Here is a 13305-nt window from a genome sequence, read left to right as displayed (position 1 = left end):
TGAAGCATGTTTACTGAGAAGAGAACATGTGCGTGGATTGCTGGCAAACTACGTGCTCATGCTTCTTTGGAAATGACAAAGCCGTTTGGTGCGGTGGTATCTCCCTCTGTCTGAAACCAAAGAATTCTTGAATTCAATTCTTACTAATAAAACTATCTTCCTATATATCCCTCCCAGGTCCATGGACCTCATCCATCACCACTATAGCCGAAGCCTGGCACCTTGGTTCCTGCATAAGACTATCTCCATTTATAGTCTCTAATTTGAGTCTCTAAAGTGAGTTCCTTCTTATCACATTATTCAGAGACACACTCAACAAAAAGAGAAACTCACAACTCCAACCTTAGTCTCTGATTCGGCTCCACATTTGAATTTTTTAAGGAAAAAAAAAAAAAAAAAAAAGGGGATTGCAGCTGCTGTGTGGGGTCCATGGCTATCACGCGATAGCCACCCAATGGTACAGTGGCGCATAGCGCCGATTTTGAATGAAGATGTCCTATCTTTTTTATTTAAGTGAACCCTGATATTCGGAAGCTCAATTGGACTCCGACTATTTCAGTCGAGCCAGATCGACCTACTAAAGGGTAAAGCTCTCGCAGCGTGGATTTTCTATATTCACGAAGACTTGAACCTGATATCTTACTTCAGCGGAATAAGCGCCAAACCGCTTGAACCAACCCAAGTTAGTAAAGAAGAGGTCCTGATTTCGATTCTCACTAGTGGGACTTATGTACCCCTTTATTGTTTTAATTTATATTCTTGTTATAGACCCGTGGGCGGTCTCTCTTTTGAGAGACTAGTCTCTCATCTGATAAAATATCATCTTCTATTGCAAAGAAAAAGGTTGAAACCTATATTTTTTGTTTTTAGGAAGTCATCAAACAAAAGTTGAGGGAGATTTCCAGCACTTCTCAACATCAAGAAAGTGTTGCTATGGATCGGAAAGAAGTGGTCTAGTATGTGGTCTCGGGCTTGGTCCAACTTCTACTAGCTTATGGGGATCATCTTCATCCAAAGGCTCTTCAAGTAATGTAAGGGCATCTAAACATGATTATTAAATTTTCATTGAGCTTATACAGATCTAGGCCCATATCTACTTAAAAGCTCAAGCTGATAAGTGTTGGTACCCAAATCTCATATAAACTCATAGTTATTCTTTCATTTTTTCCTACACTCATTTTTTCCATGATTATAATTCACAACACCCGCCCTCACGTGCAACGTGTGATCTATTTCTGTCTACACGTTGTCACGTGCTATTAAATATCAGCCCTCAACAACTGACCTTGAGCTGGGCTATTCTTCTGTGCTCGGCCAAGGGGGCTAACATGAGGCGCACTTGGTTGCACTCAACATATTGGGGCTGGCTTAGTATGGGTGCGCACACACGTGTGGGCGCTCATACACGTAACCTAGACTCTGGTACCATAATAAATTTCCATGGGCTCATACGGACTTGGGCCCATTTTCACTTAAAAGCTCAAGTTAGTAAGTTATGATATCCAAACCTTATATAAACTTATGGTTATTCTTTCATTTTTTCCCACACTCATTTTTTCGATGATTATAATTCCCAACAATGATGATGAAGTGAACAAGTTAAAGGAAGAAGTTAAGTCACTATAAGTCAATCAGGCGAGAATGGAGGCTGAAGTTGCTCTATTGAAATCGTTTATGGCTAGTCACAAAGATAATGAGAACCCATTATTTAGCTGAATTTTTGAACTCTACTTTGCCATATGATTTCTATCTATTGGTTATCATTTTGCTCATTGAATCCAATAATGGCTTCCTAGAAAAGATACCTGAAATTTGAATCTTTTTATAGATATGTAAAACTTAGATCATCATGATAAGTTTTTGTAGTTGCAAGTAATAGTTACATCTGATAAGGTCATAGTTCGGTATAAAGATGTTTAAGCAAGTAATTGAGGCATTTTTTAACTCTACTTGCCTATCAGTTTCTTTATTGCGTCTTGTTGCCTATGCTTGCATATCAGCTTCTTCATTGCATCTTGTTTGTATCGATATGCAAGTTAGAATGTTCTACCAAGCTAAGACTGGTTTTCTCTGTGATATATTGCTGAAGGTTGACTAAAATATTGACTCTTTTTTTTACAGTTGATGCTTGATTTTTGCGGATTCACTCCAAATGCCTATATCATCCATGATTTTCCTACAAAGGTGAGATATATTTCCCGGGATGCTTAAAATGATTTCATTGGTTGGTTCAAATATTAGATATATGAAAAATGACAATGATTTGTTCGAATATTAGATTAGAGAGATGAAAGACTACAATGACTGATGATCATCTTACTCTTTTGGATGTTAAGATCTTTTATATGATTGTACTTTTATCAGTTTCGAGATTGTTAATGTGAAATTGAAGTTTTGAACGCAGCATAATTGTTTTCATATAATTGATTGTGGATTCGGATTAGTTGAATAAAATACTAAAGAAGATTAGTCTAGAAAAACACTATGAGATTTAGTAGCAATTATAACAGCTACAAATATAGCCATTGAAAGCATAAACTTTTAATGGTGATTGCCTTTGTCTTTACCAGCAATTGTGTAAATTGCTTTTATAAGCTTTAGCGACAATGGATCTAGCGGGAATTACTCAATTCTTACTAAAGGTTTTTGTGGCAATTAGAATTGCTACTAAATCTAATAGCAATTTCCACTATAAGACTTTTATGTTGTAGTGTGGTAAAACTCTGAGACTACACACCAACTGATCTAGAAGTTTAAATTTCATCAGATGTGAAAAAGCTACGGTTCTTTATTTATCACTTAGTACGTACTACATGGAATCCTGTAGCCCTGTTACCTTGGCAACCGAAACGTGAGGGCAAAGGTGCGAAATATATATATATATATATTTTTAAATTTTATATTTCCGTTCTAATAGAGAGGCGTAAACAGACTTTTCCATCCCATAATTTGCAACGGGAAGTTTTGAGACGAGGCTTTTGTGATGGAAAAGTCCGTCTCTATGTAACATGTAACATGCGCAAGAAGGGGAAACAGTTAACAACACTTGTAACATGTATTTTTGTGCACTGTCGCGTACTATGTTTCCTTGGCAAAAAACGAAAAAGTAAAAAAAAAAAAAAGGAAAAAACATGTTTCTTAACAAAGGAGACAAATTTTAGAAGAGAATAGATTAGAGAGAAGAAATATAAAGGTATAAAAACTTCCACGAGAATTAAACTGAGCACCTCTTAATTTCATACTAAGAACTATATCATTGCACGAAATTTGAGAATTAAACCGAATACCTCTTTAAGTGTTACGGATTATGAATGTATTTTATACAATCGCCACCGCATTTTCGACAAACTGCATTCGGGGAACAGATCACGTGGAAATCGTTTCTTCAGAAGTAACCAAGAACATGTGGTATTTGATCCAACTGGAATATCTGAGACGAGTGGTCCTAGTTTTCCATTTCCAACGTCGTACATTTGATTATCATGAACATCGAAAAGCACTTTTAATAATTTATGTCTTTTCAATCTCACTAACGAGAACTTTCGATTTTAAGCAAGAGCGTGTATAATTGTACTATAATTCCTTCCTCATTTCATCGCCACTACATTTTCGACAACTGCATCCGGGAATAGATCACGTGGAAATCGTTTCTTCTTCATAAATAACTAAGAACACATGTGGTATTTGATCCAACCAGAATATCCGAGATGGTGTTCCTAGTTTTTCATTTCCAACGTCGAACATTTGGCGATCATCGAAAAACACTTTTAAGGCCATTTGTGGTCGTCGAAATGCCATTGAATTTCTTTCCCTGGCGGGACCATTTATATCTATTTTGGCCTATTCAATAAATTTTTCGATCACATTTTTTTATTTTTGAATGTAAAATTATCAGTTATAGTATGGACGCTAGTTCCACTGTTGACAGGGACATATATGCGGTACAAACCTTTGTCCTCAAATGAAAGTTTGTCCCCTGGTTTCAATTATTTGAAATAAAATGCTTGTGTGATTATACCGTTCTACGTCAATTGTAACCACCCATTTCCACCGCAAGAAAACTCGCAATTCCTGAGAGAATTTCTGTGGGAACATGAGTGGTCTTACTTAAGTATCGAATCTGAAACCTCTTAGGGTGTGTTTGTTTTGAGAACAATGTTCAACTCAACTCAACTCAACTCCACTTATCTTCAATTCAACATTACAATCATTACTTTTTTATTTTTTTAATATTTTTAACCATTCAATTCAATTTTTAATATTAAATTTTCTCAACTATTCATTACTTTTTCACAATTCAACAACACAATCATTACTTAATAATTATTTTCTCTCAATTATTTATTACTTTTTAACACTTTTTTCATAATTCAACAATACAATCATTACAAACCAATTAAAACCAAAACTCAACTCAACTCAACTCTCAATCCAAACGCACTCTTAATTACTTGATGAGCATGTGTATTACTACGTTATATTCTCCTTGATAATTGTGTCTTTCAATCCCACTAATGGAATTCGCAATTTTAAGAGAGAGGGCGTATAATTGTACTATAATTCATTCCTCAAGTCATCGTCACCGCATTTACGATAACTGCATCTGGAGAATAGATCACATGGATATCGTTTCTTCACAAGTAACCTTTGTCCTCAAATGAAAGTTTGTCCCCTCGTTTCAATTATTTGAAATAAAATGCTTGTGTGATTATACTGTTCTACGTCAATCGTAACCACCATTTCCACTGCAAGAAAACTCGCAATTCCTGAGAGAATTTATGTGGGAATATGAGTGGTCTTACTTAAGTATCGAATCTAAAACCTCTTAATTATCCGATGAACGTGTGTGTTACTACGTTATATCCTCCTTGATAATTGTGTCTTTTAATCCCAATAATGAGAATTCGCAATTTCAAGAGAGAGGGTGTATAATTGTACTATAATTCATTCCTCAAGTCATCGTCACCGCATTTACGACAACTGCATCTGGAAAATAGATCACATGGATATCGTTTCTTCACAAGTAACCAAGACCATGTGGTATTTGATCCAACTGGAATTTGAGACGAGGGGTACTAGGTTTCCATTCCCATCGTCGTACACTTAATGATCATGACCATCGAAAAGCACTTTTAATTTGTGGTTGTCGAAATGCGACGCATTTCTTTCCCCTTGCGAAACCATTAATATTCTATTTTCGACCACATTCGATAAAATTTTTCCATCACATCTTTTTTATTTTTTTGAATGTAAAATTATCAGTTATAGTATGGAAAAAATATATTTTCTTTTCCACTGTTGAAAGTGGACATATATGGGGACCAAACCTTTGTCCTCAAATGAAAAGTTTGTCCCGTCGTTTCAATTATTCGAAAGAAGAAAACTTGCAATTCCTGAGAGAATTTCTGTCGGGAAGTGCAATTTTAGAAGGAATTGTGGTGGAATTCTGGCAAAAATTACACGAAAAGTATTACAATAACCGTTTCATTTGGATTCAATTCTTGTGAGAAATGATTTCAATTTAGTTCATTCAGTTCATTTGGTTCAATTCAATTTAAATGTAAATGAATCATATTGTTTGAAAAATTAAAAAATTTAATCGAAATGAATTGAATAATAATTTTGCTTGAAAAGCATTTTTTTCAGCGAGCTGTTTGGAATATAGTTAAAAGATAGTTGCCAGCACCCCATTTTGGTCTAAGGGTCAAACCGGTCAGATCGTGTCAGACCGGTCACATCGCGTCAGACCGGTCAGATCGCGTCAGACCGGTCAGATCGCGTCTGACCGGTCAGATCGCGTCAGAATTTCTGACGCGGGTCAGAACTTTCTGACCCTTTCATTTTCGCCCCTGCTCTTTATTTCTTTCCACTTCGCCCCCTCTTCTTTTCTTCCTCTTCCTTTCCGCCCCCGCCGCTCTTTCCTTCTCTCCTCTTCTCCCCCCTCTTCTTCTCCTCTTCTTTCACTGACGTCGCTCTGCCACCTCCGACACGCCGCGGTTGCCCACCCACCGCGACCGCCTGCCACCGCTGACACGCTCGCCCGACACGCCACCGTTCGCTTCCCCGGCACGTTCCCTCGACCGCTATCTCTCCCTCACGGTCCCGATCCCTCTGGAACTGGCTCCTCTCGGACTCTCTCTTGGCTCTCCCCGGACTCCCGACTCTCGGGCCCCCGAAAACGCTCGGGATTTCTCGGCTCTCTCCGAAATTCCTCCCGGAAACGGACTCGCGACACTCCCCGGAAGAAAACCCCTCTACTTCCCCCTCTCAATCCCCCCGATTTCCGGCGATTGAGCTCGGAAATATCTCGCAGGAAAATTCAAAAAAACCTCGTCGAATCCCGAAAATCTCCTCGATCCCCAACCGACCCGAGCCTCGTGACGCTCCCCCGAGCACGGCGTAACCCAAGCGGTGCTCGCCGCTGCCTCCCGCGCCGTCGCCGCGACGCCCAAGGGTGGAAATCGCCACCCGCGTTTGCCGGAAACCTCCTCTCCGCCCATCGTCATCTCCTCCGGCGTTCCCTTCCTCACGGGCTCGGCCCATCTCTTTGTTTGTGCAGGTCCAATCCAGCTGAGGTGATCCGACCCAGTTTGCTCGACCCGTTCCACCCAGCCTGGAATTCGACCCGGTCCGTCCGCACGCACGGCCCAACTCCCTCCGAGGCCCAGCTCGCCCGCTGCTTCGGCCCAGCCGCTGCCCCTCCGCGGCCCGGTTCGCCCGCGCCTGGCCCAATTCGCTCGCGCCTGGCCCAGCCTACCGGTCCAGTACCCTTCCTGCCGGTCCGACCGCCATATTTCCGGTTTGAACCGGGACTAGGTATATTATTCCAACCTAGTGGCATGCATAGGACTCAATTTGTCAATAAATTCGATAATTGCGATGATAATTTGTAATTGTTGTGTTAGGAAAATTCGTAAAAAAAAGATTGAAAATAAAGAAAAGAATGACAAAAAAAATAAAATAATTGTTGTTTTAATTAAACCAACAAATGCACGAATTGGAATATTTTAATTACTCGACATTAAATCCGATTGTTTGAAGCGAGAACGAGTACACACGAATCAATCTCATGTTCACTCGGCTTTAAGGGAATTAAATCAATTAAATACACAAAAATTGGTCTAATTAATTATTTGGACTTAAAAATTGACAAAATTAAATTTCGTCGTGACTAATTTTGCTTATTCATGTGCACATGTGAATAATTGGATATGTTTGATCGAAATCCTGCACAAATTGGCTAACCACGTAAACACGACATTAAAAGACACAACTCTCTTGCGTTCACATGTTCATCGGATTTCATTTGTTTTTTCTGCTTTCTCTGTTTTTGTCTGTTTTCTTGTTTATTTATTGCGGGTCGAGCCCGAATTCCTAGGATACGATATACACGGAGTCCAACACCCTCTTTTGTCAACCATGGGGTCCAACGCCCCCACACACCTAGCGCGCGCAACCCGAGTGCGGAATCGGGTCCTGTTTCGACTTACTGCTTCGCTCCTAGTACTGTCTATGTGGAAGACGACTCGAATCGAGTAAGCAAGTCGCGGCCGGACATGACTCGGGAGCTCGACCGATCCCACGGCTATCGAGAGAGTCACATGATTCTTTCGCCATCCGTTGGTTCGGTTAGACCCGACCCCCGGCTATCTGAGCCCACGTTGCTTTAATTTCGGTTTCGGTCACTCAAACCACCCGGTGAGCACGAGTGGAATAATAACCGAACGCGATTCGACCGGAATTCAGTTGTTGTAATTTGTATTTTATTTACTTGAGAGGACAACGTAAGGATTTATATTGTACATTTATTCATGTAAGAATCCCGGTCGGAGAGGGGACGGTCGGAGTGTTCCTTCGAATTTACGGTGTCAAAACGCGTAAGATGAGCGGAACTTAATTAAGCGGTAATTAAATTAAAATGGCAAGCCTAGACAAGCTAGAGTACCGATAGAGCGTGCGAGATATAGGCTCGCATGTAACAGAACCCCCGAATTCGGAACCTCGGGTTTCGCAGACCATATGCTTTAGTAATTAGATGTACCCCGTACCTCTAGACTCGGGTAACTTGCCGGCCCTCGACTTTCGGGTCGTAAAATGACAAGTGGCGACTCCTTCTCACGTGCGTTCGTTGCGCGTCCCCGGGAAGGTGGACACTCCCAAACCGCGTTGCATTTAGGCGCGCGCATGCGTGCCCCGACGAGATTAAAATTCGGGTGCGCACAATAGATATCTACTTGTAAATGATTTTAAAATTCAAAATTGAGGTGGTTAATTCTCAATGAATTGAGTTATGACTAAATCTTATTGATTTTGATCCGATTTAATTTCCAATGTAAATCTTGTATTTTTAAAACAAGTCTTGTGTCATTTTGATACCAAACAACAAAATTCAGTTGAATTCTTATGTAACATGAATTAAATTTTTATATTTTTTTAGGATTCCAAACAGATTATCTTTCTGGGTGAAAATCCCATATAGTTATACTCTGGGTATTGTTTTAGGCTTCTGGGCCTAGTGGGCTTCTTTCCAGTGAATTGGTGGCTTATTCCATTTCCATGTGGACGGACTTCTCTTAGACGCCAACCTGCCTGCCTCGAATTTCAAGATTTTCACCAAAGAGGATGACCCCAAAATATATCGTGCCAAAGCTCTGCAAACAGTTACCATTCAAGAGCCAAATCGATCGGGGATCGGCTGTGTCGCCCTCTGCCTATTCAATTCCCAAGCATGGCCAATGCGCACGTGTAGATCAAATCGCGCGGAGGATCGATCTAGCAAATGCCTCCTCAGCCAAGAACCGGCCGGGTTCATCCAAAGAAATAGTCTCAAGATGGTTCAGATGAATGAAAGCACATAATCCAACCTATGTATGATCATCATGTTACAAAGTTAGTGAAACCTAAAAGGAACAAATTAACGAACATGTGCTTTTTAGACCCGAAAGGACATTGATCAACTCTGAGCTACCAACGGTGAAATAAACACGAACAACTCCAATCTACTTCTGCATGACCTTTTTAAGTTTTACTAGAGTAACAGATCGTGCATTGCACGTGAGCTGCTTGTGTTTATTCTATTCTTGAGATAACACTAATACATTAGAATAATAATCTCTTAAAGTGCATCAAATCTTCATTAGTAAACAATATGCACAAATAGAATTGAAAAGTGACGACTCAAGAGTCATGGCCTCAAACCTTACATCACTCGAATGTGTCTAATTCAAAGGGGGAAAAAAAAAAAAAAGAAGAGTAATCAGACAATTTTATGTTGAAAACTGGAAAGAGAGGCAACTCTTGCTCTTGTAGTTCTATTACATGTTATATCAGCGTGAGCCCACCATCTTCAGTCTTCTAGAGGAACAATATGGAGGTTCTTACTTCCCAGTTAACATAGCGTTCTCTTAAAGTAATCTCCAATTTCTTCCCTTTCAAAACTGAAGCAAACATCAGATCGATTTGCCAATCTCCAATATCGTAAGCGCACTCTTCCCTGAATAGCCACCACATTTGGCCAAAGAAAAATAGCCCCCAGCATGTGAATAACAAGATGATCTCTTAATTCAGGCTCTCTACCACAGAATACAGACAGCCCTTAACTCCAAGCAAACAATGCCATGTTTCCAACCTGACCTCTCCTTTCTTGCCAATCTGTCTAACATGACCAATCACGAAATAAAAAGGCAAGCAACTAATGGTTTTCTGGGTTTGAGGTCTTGCCGTGCCTTGGCCAAGGAGAAGTTTGGTCAATAAATCCACAATGCAGTGTTTTGGCAAGGTCTTTTTGACGGATGCAGTTTCACGGCCCAAACCAGCGACATGACCAACAGTATCCTGTGATGCCAAGATGCGAAGCTGATTCAAAACCCACCATTCATGCACAATAAGTCAGTAAAATTTCCTATCAAGCTCAAAAAAAAATTCCAGAAAAAAATTCATTGTTCGGGAAAAACTGAATCCTTTAATTTGGAAAACTTCTTCCCCATGGTCGTACTTACATAAATCATATGGAATAACTCATAATATAAATAGAGTGAGCTTAAAGGCTCAGTAGGTTCATCAAAATTATCGCATTTCTTCGAAGACTCCTCGATAATAGCTAGATAGGCATTCAGAAAAAGATAGAGTAAACGGCTTGACTTACATAACATGGAACATCCGTAAAACCCCTTCAATGCTAACAAACATATAACTTATCATTTCTATGGCAAGGGAACAACTTTGAATAAGAAACAGGCAAACCAGTGGTAAGAACTCAAATAAAACAAAATAACTTCTTAAACTAAAAAAGTTGACTTTTTCCCAAAGAAACTTTATTTTCAGAAAATCTTTTAAAGCTCCATAAGGAATTTCCCTGACTGATTATGCATGAATGATCTGGATTTTGAATGGACTTTGCATCTTGTTATAATATGATATGGCCGGTTATGCCCAGATTTGGGGCGTGATAGAGTGATATTAAAACTGCTGCGTTGTTCCCTCTTCTAGGATCGACTTCAAGCAACTCAGCAAAAGAACTAAAATCAGGTACCTCAACTGTCATCCTGCTCAGAATGCTTCGCCTTCGACTAAGAGCATCAGCAACGTGGTTAGTGATTCCGCTTTTGTGCTTTACCATGAAAGTAAAACGCTTTAGGTAAGCCACCAATGATGCATGACGAGCTGAGACCTTATCCTGGCTATGGAGGTGCTTCAGGGCTTCATGGTTAGTGTACAAATGAACTCCTTGTGGAAAAGATAATGTCGCCAATGCTTCACCGCATGTACTACAACATAGAATTCCACGTCGTAGGTGTTGTATCTCACATTCGCCCCCATCAGCTTCTCGCTGAAAAACAATTGCCTTTTGTTTTGGCTCCAGACTGCTTCAATCCCCACCTTCGATGCATCATAATGCAGCTCAAAGGGCTGCTGAAAATCAGGCAGGACAAGAATCGGGGCGGTCGTCAAACCCTCCTTAATCTTCTGGAATGCCGTTTCTGCCTCCTCAGTCCACTCGAATCTACCTCCCTTCATGCAGTCAGTTAAGAGAGCCATAATACTGCTAAAGTGGGGAATAAACCACCTGTAGAAGGAGGCTAATCCATGGAAGCTCTTGACTTCAGTAATGTTCGCTGGCCTAGGCCACTGTCTGACCGCCTCGACCTTGGACGAGTCCACCCTCAAGCCATTAGCAGAAACAATATAACCAAAAAAAAAAACTTCCGACCTCATAAAAATACACTTTTTCGCATAAAATTTCTTGCATCGAATGACAAAAAGTACTTCGCGCAAGTGGGTTAGATGTTACTCGGGGTCGAGACTGTAGATCAAAATGTCATCAAAATACACAACCACGCACCTACCAATGAAAGGCCGCAGGATCCGATTCATTACTCTCATAAACGTACTCGGCGCATTTGACAGCCCAAACGGCATCACCAGCCACTTGTATAACTCCTCCCTAGTCTTGAATGCGGTCTTCCACTCATCTCTAACACGAATCCGAATCTGGTGATAACCGCTCATCAAGTCCAGCTTAGTAAAAATCCTGGCACCACTCAGCTGGTCAAACAGATCATCCAAGCGAGGAATGGGAAAACGATACCTGATCGTTATCTTATTGATGGCTCGACTGTCCACACACATATGCCATGATCCATCCTTCTTAGGCACTAGAAGTGCCGGTACAGCACACGGGCTCATACTCTCCCAAATGAACCCCTTCGATACCAGCTCCTCTACTTGTCTACTTAACTCCTCATGTTCAGCTAGGCTCATCTTGTAGTGTGGCCTATTCGGAAGGGACGCACCAGGTTGCAGATCAATATGGTGCTGGATATCCCGCAAGAGTGGTAGACCATTTGGCAGTTTCTCAGGAAAGACATCTTAAAATTCTTTCAAAATCGGTAAGGACTCACAAGACATAACGCCCTCCTCCACAACCTCCCTGCCCACGAGAGCAAACATAAACTCTGCATCATGCAACTCCTCCTGAAACCGGGTAAGGGACATCAAGTTGGTTGCGAAAGCCGGATTCGCAGGTCGGGGCTCGTTAGCGTCCCCGTCTCTGTTCGGAACCAGTACAATCTTTAACCCCTTATGCGTGAACCTGTATTTATTGGTCCTCCTGTCATGGCTCACACTCCTGTCAAACTGTCAGGGCCTCCCCAATAGCAAGTGGCATGCATCCATTATAACAACATCACACCAAACAAAATCTCTGTATCGTGAGCCAATAGAAAACGTCACCAGAGCACGCTTCGACACGCTAACTTCACCTCCTTTCTTCAACCACGCCAACTGATATGGTTTGGGATGCTGTTCAGTGCACAGGCCCAACTGTCTGGTGAATTAACCACATACGATGGCAGAAATAGAGAAATTGTCTATCTGACATGATGATTTTCCCAAAAGGAAAAGATTCAAATATCATTTCAAATAGCCAAATGTTTCTCTTGGGAAAAATTCAAACTTATGTACCAGCAACTTAATGTAGACGTGGCATTTCTATTATTAGTTATAAAAATCAAGTAGTAAAAATTATTGAAAATCTAATTGTAGTAACTACTTATTTATTGTTTATCGCGTGTAACTATTTTAATAGCGATTAAAGAAGTCATAATTGAAAGTCAAATATAAATCTTGTTCGGCCAAAAAACAAGCATACATACCTGCATTAAGTGGGGAGACGAAATTCCTCGAGTTCGCATACTTAGACCCGTCTAGGCAATAAAGCAAACGCTTGGTGGGCATATAGTCCACACAAAGTAAGACACAATTTGGGATTTAGGGGGATAAAGATTAAATCATTTTATGAGGAAAAGTATGTCACGCAGCTTCAACGTTGAATCAAGGTAACGTAGAAATGGGAAACATATGAGTTTCCTCTTGCAAGCAGTGCTTTTCTACACTTGGCCGGGTTGTATTTATTGTGCCTTTTTTTGAGAAAGTTCTCAAAGAAGTCGTTGAATTGAGGGTTGGTTTCCCCTGTCACCCGGTTCCAGAGGAAAATTGTGGACTGGAGGTCTACCCTTTTTTAAAAAAATTTCCTTTCATATAATACAGGAAACGGGCCATGCTGACTTTTTCTTTTTAAAATTTTCTTTTGGGGTTTCTCAATTTTCAAAAAATTAAAGTAAAAATTGAATCCGGAAATATAGGATTTTTAGGTGGGTTATTGGTATGGTGGTTGCCAATTTTCTTAATTACTAGTTGCCTAAAAAAAAGGACAAAATATTGTGTTTCTTTGCAATTCTTACAATATTTATATATTTAATTCCAGCTTCTACAACGGAGCCTTTTACTCGTCCGATGAGGGAATTG

General features: G+C 40.4%; 1 long non-coding RNA gene across 1 annotated transcript; it reads right to left on the bottom strand.

The window, feature by feature from the left end:
* Window positions 1-9110: 9110 nt before the first annotated feature.
* On the bottom strand, window positions 9111-12926 carry LOC116198365. Its single transcript, XR_004155303.1, has 3 exons — window positions 12654-12926; window positions 10532-12300; window positions 9111-9855 (listed from the first exon to the last, which is right to left on the bottom strand). It is a non-coding gene; the product is annotated as an uncharacterized LOC116198365 (long non-coding RNA).
* Between the last annotated feature and the right edge of the window lie 379 nt (window positions 12927-13305).

This window comes from Punica granatum, chromosome 1 (genome assembly GCF_007655135.1).
Source record: "Punica granatum isolate Tunisia-2019 chromosome 1, ASM765513v2, whole genome shotgun sequence".
Classification (NCBI taxonomy): domain Eukaryota; kingdom Viridiplantae; phylum Streptophyta; class Magnoliopsida; order Myrtales; family Lythraceae; genus Punica; species Punica granatum.
This window is presented reverse-complemented; position numbering and strand designations above follow the sequence as displayed.